We start from the raw sequence: 11,805 nt of genomic DNA, 5'->3' as shown, positions 1-11,805 counted from the left end.
AGACAGTTCTCTGGAAGTCTGCTGGCATGCCGTCACCTCCACCTCTAGATCCTCAAAACTTTGGATGGGAGAAGAAGTCTAACCTGCTCCAGGTTGTATATATCTATGAAGGACAGGCTATTGTGCCAGATGAGGTATTACATCTCATCAGCTGTGGTTGCAAATCTGGCTGCAAATCAGCAATGTGTAACTGTACCAAGTTCAGTCTAGCATGTACGGAGTTCTGCAAATGCAGAGGTGAAGGAAACTGCGAAAATGTGGTGAAGAGGGTACCACAGGAAGAACTAAGCGGGGATGAGGAAGATGAAGATAATGATGAAGATGTTTTTGAATAATTGAATGAAGGCATTCTTGTGTTGTACAGTAAGACTCGTTGTTTTTGTGTGACATGACAGTGATCGAACCATTTGTCCATTATTTCATTTCTTTGTTCAGTATTAAGGGTATGTCTGAATATGATGTCAATTACCATTTTTAATTGTTTTTATTCAAAAATGCTCAACCTGTATTAACTGGCATACATCAGATTTGGAACAAACTGGGTTGAATTGTGGAGAAATTGTTAAAACATGTTATATATGTCCCTGAACATAGCCCAGACTAGTCACGTTGGGAATTGCCGCTATCGCGTAAAAAGAAATACCATGAAAAGTTCTAGATGGAGTAATGGTATTGGTACCAAAATGTCCGCAATACCCAAGTTTATATACATGTTCCATACATACTTGGGGTCTAAATACAATACTATCGCCGTTATTCACAAAAAAGTGTATTTTCGGGTGGCCATGTTGGATTAGAAAAAAATGCTCAACACATACGAGCTGGCATACATCGGATTTGGCATCAGCACATAAACATTGACAAGAAACAGCAAAAAACATTATATATGTCGAAAAACAAGCACCTGTGCCCTCTAGCCCGGACTATATGTTCATATGAAAGAGATGAAGAATATGCACGAGATGAAATCGTAAATCTCTCGGGAACGTTAAATATGAGCTTATATTATATATTATATATATTATTTAGTACGCTATTAACGTCCAACAATGCATTCGAAAACAGAAAATACTGAGGTTAATCCTAAGCCCTTTACGCCAGCAATACATCAAGCTCAACTCCAACAAGGTTGTCCGGCATCCTTATAGCAAGATAGTCTGTCAAGAAGAAGAATCCATCAAGGATTTGTTTACCTCTCTCACAAGTGTTACAAAGCCAGCGCGATTTCTTTTCACACGGAGCAAAAATCCTGCGACTCGCAGGGCAGGCGCTCGTTACACGCGCATCGTGCACACAATGCAAAATATTCTAATTTTAATAGCATCATTTGGGTAATTTTAGATTAAAGTTATTAGTAGGAGTGGCGCGCGCATGGAGTGGCTCTCCACGCATCCCGGCGAAAGTGACTTCACTACACGTCGCGCCGATAATGAAGAGCCACGGGAACGTGCATGCCCCGAAAACAAATCGACGCGCAGACGAGCTACAGACAGCGTGCCGACGGCAGGTTTAACGAACGAGAAGAAGAATGCGAATAGGAAGAAATAGAAGGAAGAGGAGGAGAAGAAAAAGGAGAGAGACAGAGAGAAAAGAGATGACGACAGTAATCAAAAAGAAGAAGAAAGGAAGAAAAGGTGGGCGAGGAGGAAGAAGAAGAGGTGGGGGAGGAAGAAGAAGAAGAAGAAGAAGAAGAAGAAGAAGAAGAAGAAGAAGAAGAAGAAGAAGAAGAAGAAGAAGAACAGAGGAGATGTACGCGGACGCACCGAACAATGCCTCATCAGTGCGACAATGCAGGGCCCACACACGCCAAGTGCTAGCTTACGGATCAAGCTGCGGACGGATTAATGCGCCTTGATTGCCGACGTGGCCGCGACGAGATTACAGTATGATACACATAATGCCATGTATCATGTAGAAGATAACGTGTAAGTGCTAGTGATCGGTGAAACAAACGCGAAGTGATGAAATTCATTTGCAGCTCATTCAGTATACCATTCATCGTACACCATCATCATCATCGTCATCATCATCATCATCATCATCTTCATCTTCAGCAGCAGAAGCAGCACCCACACCACCACCACCATCGCCGCCGCCACCACCATGGCCAGGAGTAGTAATAGCATCAGTAGCAGCAGCAGCAATAGGTAGCATACTAAGCATAGGCATATAAGAAATCCATATAAATGTTTAGAATTCATGACATTTCCACACGATGTCTCTCCCAGTTGTCACATGCGGCAGTGTAGACTAATACGGTTTGATCGGACTGGCAGTTCCATACTACACGACCACAAACAACACGCAGTCGCGATATATATATAAATATGTATACATCTATATATATATTTATATGCGTAATATTATCGCCCCCAAAACAGCTACTAGTATTTTATTGCGTGATTGTGTGGCGACTGAAGGACGCCGCGCGTGGTTACGTAGACTGTATTTACAGGGTAACACACAGTAACGAGATGCTCTTATAGTCAACGCTGGTTGCTACGTGCGAGGCATGCGAGATAGTAGAGAGTAGGCAGAGAGCCAAGCAGAGCAAAGGCGGCGAGGGAGCTAGAGGACAGGCGAGGAGCAGGGAAGAGGAGGGCGGTAGGAGAAAGAAGAGCGGGAGTGAAGGAAGACGAAGCGAGAGTGGGTGATAGACAATACGAGAGCAAGCGAAAGCGGAGAGGGAGTGCGCGACTGGCGAGAAGACAACACGATGGACACGCGAGAGGAGAGGTGGAGCGGAAGAGAGGAGGCAGGCAGCATGATAGAAGAGGGATTGAAGGCCAGAGGAAAGCGCTTACATATTATCATATATATATATATATATATATATATAGATAATTTTATTAGATCTATTATTATTCACTCCTGATATATCCATCTATAATGTCATCAGTTAACCCGCCAGGCGCACATTCCTCCACAAGGTGTCGCTGCATGCGTTCGCAGGGACACGGACTCTCACCCGACACCACTGATCCCTACATACTAAGTCTTAGTATATAGAGATCAGTGCCCGACAAACCACGCCGTGGGCAATGAAAACAGTGTCGCCTATACCTTACACCGGGAACGCAGGCAAGATTAGGGATTTCTGCGTGTCAGGAAGTAAATGGAAATTACTATGTCGTTTCGCACGATAGAGGGCGGTTTCCGATTGCGTGCACACTGAAAGACAGATCGACATCGCGTATTTAGTGACAATCCCGTTGAGTGAGTCATGCTCTACGGAAACCTCTGCAAGCTGTACTAGCGAGAGCACTTCCGAATGACTGCGCACTATTGCCATTATTTTTGCCGCGATGATTTTAACCCACTTACAAGTAAACGAGTGGTAAATTAATGTTAACTAGAGTCGCTCTACATAAAGCGACTCTAGATCGAACGACACGTGGCGCCCTCTTCTCGTCAACGCTCCGTCGATAGGGGGCGTACAGGTCGGAAAACGCCTGATACTTCTCCGACAGCCTTTCGAGTCGCTTAGACTGACTCCATGTCGTCGCACTGAATGCGTGCGTGTACGTGCGCCGAACTCTGACAGCGCGAGTCAATAAGATCAGACCAAGAGCGTATAAAGAATCTTCTTTATACGCTCTTGATCAGACCGGTCTACGTCCTCGGGGGAAATATCACAGCCAGGGATGAGGAAATCTGATAGTGATAAACGAATGCAGACCTTAGCTTAAAGATATTATCGTAGGAACAGACGGATCGGGATTTTGTACAGTTTTTATAGTTCTATTGATATTGCATTTTTTATTTAAAGGTCAGGAATTACATATTATTAAGGAGGTAGCCTATTTCCAGTGCTACGTGCGGCGCAAGAGGATAGGACCTGGAGTCAAATCACACCACATTTTTCTACATTTTACTTCCGGCTAGATATAGTGATAAAGTGATAAAGCTATTAGCAATATCGAAAATATATCAGCACTTGAGTTTCCGTCTACTCAGTTATAGTGCGTTTTAGACTGGCTTCACACTGCTAGGTATTAGCTGAAGCGAGTGAAGGTAATGTAATGTACTCATCGTCCACGCAAGCTGGAAAAATATTATTAGAAATGGCATTACCCAGAATGCAATCTGTCAATAACACTTGAGCACACTAAGCCCAGCTGGTGGTCGTGGCATACATGTTGTAGAGAGCATTCTCACACGTCCGCTCGACGGGGCAGATGCCTGAGCATCATACTGTTATGCACGATCAAGTACATTAAACGATCACATCACTAACCAATTGTAAAACGAATATATAACTATAGTATATGTTCAACTAATTAATAATTAACTAATACGCCTAATTACAGCAGCGCAGGGTTCCAATCTGTTAACTAGACTTTAATTAACGTCGTTACTGTTCGGCGAAAACTGCCAAAACAATGATAGAACAAAATTACATTACAGTTACGAGGAACTGCTCATACATTGTTGTCATGAATAGCTAAAGTAAACATCAGAGGAATTTTTTACCGTAATCTTCTTAATTCTAAACATTCCGACGTAATGCAGTTCATCATTGATTCGGAATCGACTATACCCCGTCCATATTTTCCGACAAAAGAAGAAAGCTCTTTTCAAGAACGACGAAAAACATCTTCGCGCGCCCGTGCGCTCTTTCTCTCTCATTATGTGTCTATCTCTGCCTGCTAGCCTGCCTGCTTATACTTGCTGCCGATCCAATCATCCATCCATCCATGATCCATCCATCCATCCGTCCGTCCGTCCGTCCGTCCGTCCGTCCGTCCGTCCGTTGGATGGATGGATGGATGGATGGATGGATGGACGGACGGACGGACGGACGGACGGACGGTCCATCCATCCATCCATCCCCCCACCATCCATCCATCCATCCATCCATATTCAGCCATTCATCCATTCATCCATCCGCCCAGCCCATCCATCCATCCATCCATCCATCCATCCATCCATCCAACCAAATCCAACTATCCAACCATCTATGTATCTCTCTCCCCTTCTCTAGTTCACACGCGCGCTACCACATCTCCTACCACACCCTTATATCCCCCATCTTTCTCTTGCTCTTCCCCTTCTCCTCTCTTTCTACCCCGCACACTCCGTGTGGCTGTCCTTTCTCTTTATTGTTCTATCTCGGCCGCTCCCGCTCTCTCGCTCATTGTCCGCCAAACACGCAACGCCAAAGAAACGGTTTCCATATATAGTTCCGTCGTAAGTACAAACGACAGCAGGTCAGATTCACCGTCAAAGTCCGATCATTGTCACACGACACGTAATGGAGTCGCCGAAGACATGAGCTTGCCCTACGCTCACTGCTGCTACGTAAGCCACTACTATACTGCAGCTGCCACTGCTGCTGATTATGCTGCTGCTGCTACTGCAGCTGCCACTGCTGCTGATTATGCTGCTGCTACTGCTGTATACGTAAGTATGCTACTGCTGGTGCGTATGCTATTGCTACTGCTGTATCCGTAAGTATGTTACTGCTGCAGTTGCTACTGCTGCTGCATATGCTATTGCTACTGCTGCTGCATATGCTATTGCTACTGCTGCTGCATATGCTGTTGTTACTGCTGCTGCATATGCTATTGCTACTGCTGCTGAATATGCTATTTCTACAGCTGCTGCATATGCTATTGCTACTGCTGCTGCATATGCTATTGCTACTGCTGCTGCATATGCTATTGCTACTGCTGTAAGTATGCTACTGTTGCAGTTGCTACAGCTGCTGCGTATGCTATTGCTACTAATGTATACGTAAGTATGCTACTGCTGCAGTTGCTACTGCTGCTGCGCATGCTATTGCTACTGCTGTATACGTAAGTATGCTACTGCTGCTGATTTTGCTATTGCTGCTGAGTATGCTTTTGCTGCTGTTGTATACGTAAGTATGCTACTGCTACTGTGTATATATACTACTGGGCATACTATTGTTACCGTGTATGATACTGAATATACTACCACAACTGAGCGTGTTACTGCTACTGCCGCCGCTACTGCTACTGGTTATACTACAGAGTATGGTAATGCTACTGAGTATGTTATTGCTACTGCCGCCGCTACTGCTACTGGTTATACTACAGAGTATGGTAATGCTACTGAGTATGTTATTGCTACTGTGTATCCTACTGCATATGCCAATGAGTATGCTACTGCCACTGCGTATATATGCTACTGGGTATGCTACTGCTAATGTGTATATATGCTCCTAAGTATGCTGCTAATGCATATACATGCTACTGAGTATGTTACTGCTAATGCGTATATATGAAACTGAGTATGCTGCTAATGCATATACATGCTACTGAGTATGCTACTGCTAATACCTATACATGCTACTGAGTATGCTACTGCTAATACCTATACATGCTACTGAGTATGCTACTGCTACTATGGGGTAGCAGCAGGTCATCACAAACAAACCCCCGATTAGGCGTTACGCGAGATAAGCAGCTTATAGTTAAGGTGTCGCGATCGTCAGTGGTCTGAGGGCTCCTTTCTTCATGTCTGTACACACACACATATAATATATACATATATATAAACGAAAGAGCAGTATTTAGCACACTCGACCATGATATATTATATATCAGGGTCGAGTGTGCTAAATACTGCTCTTTCGCTTGTATACGTCCGCCTAAAAGTCAAAGTCTCGATGGCTGGTTGGATGCCTGCTCATGGTTAATGCCATTGGTTCTAGCTATTCCCTGTCCCAAACACGGCCATTTCGCGTTAAAATTATCAACTCTAAAATAATCAGAAAATTCATACATGTAAGCAAATTACGTCTCACCCGTTAGCGTGCATATTACCGATTATTTCAGAATCAAAATTACAACGAATTTGTGTATTGTTATAGGCTATAAAACATCAAATTAACAGCAAAATTGCGCCTGCATTCTTGAGATTCGCGAAAATACTGCCACAAAACAAGCGCGCGTGCTTATGTGACGTAATTTTTTCTAGACTGGCACCATATCTCAGCACGTGGACAAAGGTGTGGAGAACAGGAAACCGGTCGATGGTATCTTGAGAAAGCAAGAACCACGCGCTAGTGATGTTGGCATATGTAAACAAATCTAATTTAAGATGCAGATCGGCAAAATAACGAGGGTGCGAGATGTTCGAGTGTCCTACATGTGTTTTTATTTATATTACTGCCTTACTATTTATACGTGGCGTCGCGTAAGGAGTACTGGTAAGTATCAGAACGGTTGAGAGAACATGTTGAATCACTGAAGCTGTAATGCTCGCCGACCGCATACGTACAGTATATTCAATCATTCAGCTTTTCAGCGGGATACATAAGCGTACCCACGAGAGCACCCAACGGTTTCTGATCGCCTCGCTAGCATCACAAACACCCAGACTCACCGTACCTGCTCCTGCTAAAATAACAACAACGCGACCGCGCGTGCGTCACCCGCGTACGAACCCTGTTTCAACTCTAGCCAACTATATAAATGCATCAACACGTCGGTAAGGCGGCAAGCTGCGCGGATGACCGCATGACGTCGGCTGTAGACACAACAGCAGTTGTTACAGTATAGTATAGCAAGTACGCGTGGACACGTTGTAGTATTGTGAATACCCTAGCTCAAGGAATCGCGCGCGCACACATCTACATACGCACGCACACATATATATAATACACATGCTGGCACATACGCGCGCACGAGCACACGCACGCACGCACGCACGCACGCACGCACGCACGCACGCACACACACACACACACGCACACAAATACACACTCAAATATATTAACATTTGTAAGAATAAAAATTCCCCATCCTCGCAAAGAAATGGTTTAGAAATGCCTAATGTAAGCACGGCCTCCCTCGACCTACATTGCGTGCTGCTCCCATAACTGCGACCAATAACAACTAACAAAGTATGGCAGCACCCTCCCACACGTACACAAGTATCACCAGAAATAACTCTTCATATATAGCTTCAAGAGCGTATAAAGAGCCTTCTTTATACGCTCTTGATAGCTCGTATTATCGCCATTACTGATATCGCAAATGTCAAAACCAACTATAAACGCACGCACGCACGCACGCACGCACGCACACGCACGCACACACACACACACACACACACACACACACACACACACACCACACACCACACACCACACACCACACACCACACACCACACACCACACACCACATGCATATATCTATATATATCTATATATATATAGCGATACATTCAACGAAAACGGATCAAAACAAGAAATTTCGACGGGGCATGTACTCTGGCATGTTCTACCATTTCGACTATTATATAGGAAATCTTCAAAATATACAGCCGACTTCTAACCGCATATTCCCGTGACGTAAACGCACGAAAATAAGCGTTTATTTATTATTTCGTTGGCCTCAGCACTCAGCCTCAGCCTCAGCACTCAGCCTCAGCTCAGGCATGCGTCCGCCAGATAATACATGTCCGTAAATCGTGTCGTCACATATATACACGTGTGCCATGCTCGCCACGCACACGCATACACGCCATGCACACGAAGTACGCGTACACCAACAATCACCACGCTATCCTCGTGGCAGCCCCTCTTCCAGTATCTGTACAATTAGCTATATCACTTACTTCTTAAGAATGTCATGGCTTGACATATACATGTACAGTGGTCACATACAAGCCTACTGCTGCTGCTACTACTGTTGCTGCCGCTGCTTCTGCTACTACTACTACCTACTAGTACTACTACTGTTGCCGCATCTGCTGCTGCTACTACTGTTGCTGCCGCTGCTTCTGCTACTACTACTACCTACTAGTACTACTACTGTTGCCGCATCTGCTGCTGCTACTACTGTTGCTGCCGCTGCTTCTGCTACTACTACTACCTACTAGTACTACTACTGTTGCCGCATCTGCTGCTGCTACTACTGTTGCTGCCGCTGCTTCTGCTACTACTACTACTACTACCTACTTAGTACTAGTACTACTACTGTTGCCGCATCTGCTGCTGCTACTACTGTTGCTGCCGCTGCTACTACTACTACTACTACCTACTTAGTACTAGTACTACTACTGTTGCCGCATCTGCTGCTACTATACTGCTGTTGCCGCCGCCGCTGCTGCTGCTGCTGCTGCTGCCGCCGCGCTTACCACTACTTTTGCATAGCGTTTCGCTTGATTTATGATACGTTTACCAGAGCAAAGACTGCCACCACTGTCATAAAGTTATTAGGCTAATCCATTTATATACAACTGCGTTGACCTTACGGACGCAATCGGTTCTGTCTGTTTTCCAGCTGTCGCATGTTACCCGTTTTATGCGTCTGTTCGTGTGCGCGTTCGTGCGTACGCGTGCGGGCGTTCGTGCGCGCGTGCATACGTGCGTGCGTGCGTGCGTGTGCATCTTCACATATGGCGATGCTATGCCTCTAATGAAAAACTACGTGCTCTTGTTTTCTTGTGTGCTGTTTATGTACGTTTGTGTGCTGAGTGATGTGCTGTTTTCGTGCTCGTTTGTGCTTGTGTGCTGTTTATGTGCTTGTGTACTGATGTGCTGTTTGCATGCTCGTTTGTGTTTGTGTGCTGATAATGTGCTTTTGTGTGCTTATGTGCGTTTTATATCTAACTACTCGTGTCACTGTGCCATCATTCATCAATACAAAAAAATAAATTTTACAAAAATATATCGTTTTGCAGTATAGTCTACCAACGGCACAGCATTTTATACATCGTTCTAATTGTGAGGAAGTTGAATTTCGCGAAACTAAGGCCCGTTAGCAATAGTAAAGAAAGACATGCCGAGCTATAATCAGATTGATTGACGGATAGATTTCAGCAGTCACATTAAATTAGTCTCTATTTCAATTTTTAATAAATAATTTCAGGGATACAAGATTGACTTTAGCAGATATTAGGTACGCGTGAACAGAGATCAGACGTTATATTTTATTCGACGCTTTCCATGGAAGAATAACACTGTGGTATGTCTCGACAGATATCTAGACGCAATACTATTGTCAATTTTGACTTTCGAAATACGAATGAGTTTTCGCTCTCTATTTTTAATGTATAATTTCTAAAAAAAACAGTATACATACATATATATATATACATATATTGTATGACATCATACTCGACAATAGCGCCGACAACAGAGACACAGAATTGTATACATCATTTCTTTACACTTCGTAGAAAATTGGTATGTTGGGAAGATAGCAGCCCTGAGTCAAGTGAGGCGTTTGGATCGAGCTTCATTGAATTAAACTACGCAATTCTAGAGATATAGATGGCGCAAACCTAGTGCAATTCCATACTACATTAACCCGGAAGGCTTCAGTAAGTGTGGCACGGCGGAGTGCTTGACCGAGTAAAAACCAATGAAAGGCAGAAACAGGAGTGCAACAGGAGCAGAACACATCGAGGGAACATAATTATCGAGCTGTGACGTAGGTCCTATTGAGTAAATGACGTACTGGAAATGCCAGTACCTGTGGTCCGTTCTCAGAAACCTCACAAATAGTTATGACTATATCAGGAGTGAATAATAGAGATCTCTATTATTCACTCCTGACTAGCTCGTAGCTGTCATAGCTGTCATAGCTGTCATAGCTGTCATAGCTGTCATAGCTGTCATAGCTGTCACTACACACACACACACACATCCACATGCATATATCTATATATATCTATATATATATATATAGCGATACATTCAACGAAAACGGATAAAACAAGAAATTTCGACGGGGCATGTACTCTGCATGTTCTACCATTTCGACTATTATATAGGAAATCTGTCAAAAATATACAGCCCGACTTCTAAACGCATATTCCCGTGACGTAAACGCACGAAAATAAGCGTTTATTTATTATTTCGTTGGCCTCAGCACTCAGCCTCAGCCTCAGCACTCAGCCTCAGCCTCAGCATGCGTCCGCACGATAATACATGTCCGTAAATCGTGTGGTCACATATATACACGTGTGCATGCTCGCACGCACACGCATACACGCACGCACACGCACACGCACACGAAGTACGCGTAACCAACAATCACCACGCTATCCTCGTGGCAGCCCTTCTTCCAGTATCTGTACAATTTAGCTATATCACTTACTCCTTAAGAATGTCATGGCTTGACATGTACATGTACAGTGGTCACATACAAGCTACTGCTACTACTACTGTTGCTGTTGCTGCTTCTGCTGCTACTACTACTACTGTTGCTGCTGCTGCTACTACTACTACTACTGTTGCCGCATCTGCTGCTGCTACTACTACTACTAACTACTAACTACTAACTACTAACTACTAACTACTAACTACTACTACTACTACTACTACTACTACTACTACTACTACTACTACTACTACTGTTGCTGCTGTTGTTGTTGCTTCTGCTTCTGCTGCTACTACTACGGTTGCTGCATCTGCTGTTACCATTACTGTTGCTGCTGCTGCTATTAGTTTTACTACTGTTGCCGCATCTGCTGCTGCTACTACTGTTGCTGCCGCTGCTTCTGCTACTACTACTACCTACTAGTACTACTACTGTTGCCGCATCTGCTGCTGCTACTACTGTTGCTGCCGCTGCTTCTGCTACTACTACTACCTACTAGTACTACTACTGTTGCCGCATCTGCTGCTGCTACTACTGTTGCTGCCGCTGCTTCTGCTACTACTACTACCTACTAGTACTACTACTGTTGCCGCATCTGCTGCTGCTACTACTGTTGCTGCCGCTGCTTCTGCTACTACTACTACCTACTAGTACTACTACTGTTGCCGCATCTGCTGCTGCTACTACTGTTGCTGCCGCTGCTTCTGCTACTACTACTACCTA

At 44.3% G+C, this 11,805-nt stretch overlaps 2 protein-coding genes across 3 annotated transcripts in view; one reads left to right on the top strand and one right to left on the bottom strand.

Annotated features, from left to right (window-relative positions):
• The window catches only part of LOC106805105 (inactive phospholipase C-like protein 2), a gene marked incomplete in the record, with an annotated part of 92,614 nt that overhangs the window by 28,926 nt on the left and 51,883 nt on the right, over positions 1-11,805 (bottom strand).
• LOC106805118 (zinc metalloproteinase nas-13-like) overlaps positions 5,203-11,805 on the top strand; it is an 11,665-nt gene continuing 5,062 nt past the window's right edge. Inside the window, exon 1 of one of the 2 annotated variants that reach the window (XM_014806600.1) lies at positions 5,203-5,301. The gene's annotated coding sequence lies outside the window, so the exon portion shown is untranslated. Of the gene's footprint in view, positions 5,404-11,805 lie in introns of both variants that reach the window. The other variant, XM_014806599.1, reaches the window with a different exon arrangement.

Source organism: Priapulus caudatus, unplaced genomic scaffold (genome assembly GCF_000485595.1).
Source record: "Priapulus caudatus unplaced genomic scaffold, Priapulus_caudatus-5.0.1 Scaffold100, whole genome shotgun sequence".
NCBI lineage: Eukaryota > Metazoa > Priapulida > Priapulimorpha > Priapulimorphida > Priapulidae > Priapulus > Priapulus caudatus.
This window is presented reverse-complemented; position numbering and strand designations above follow the sequence as displayed.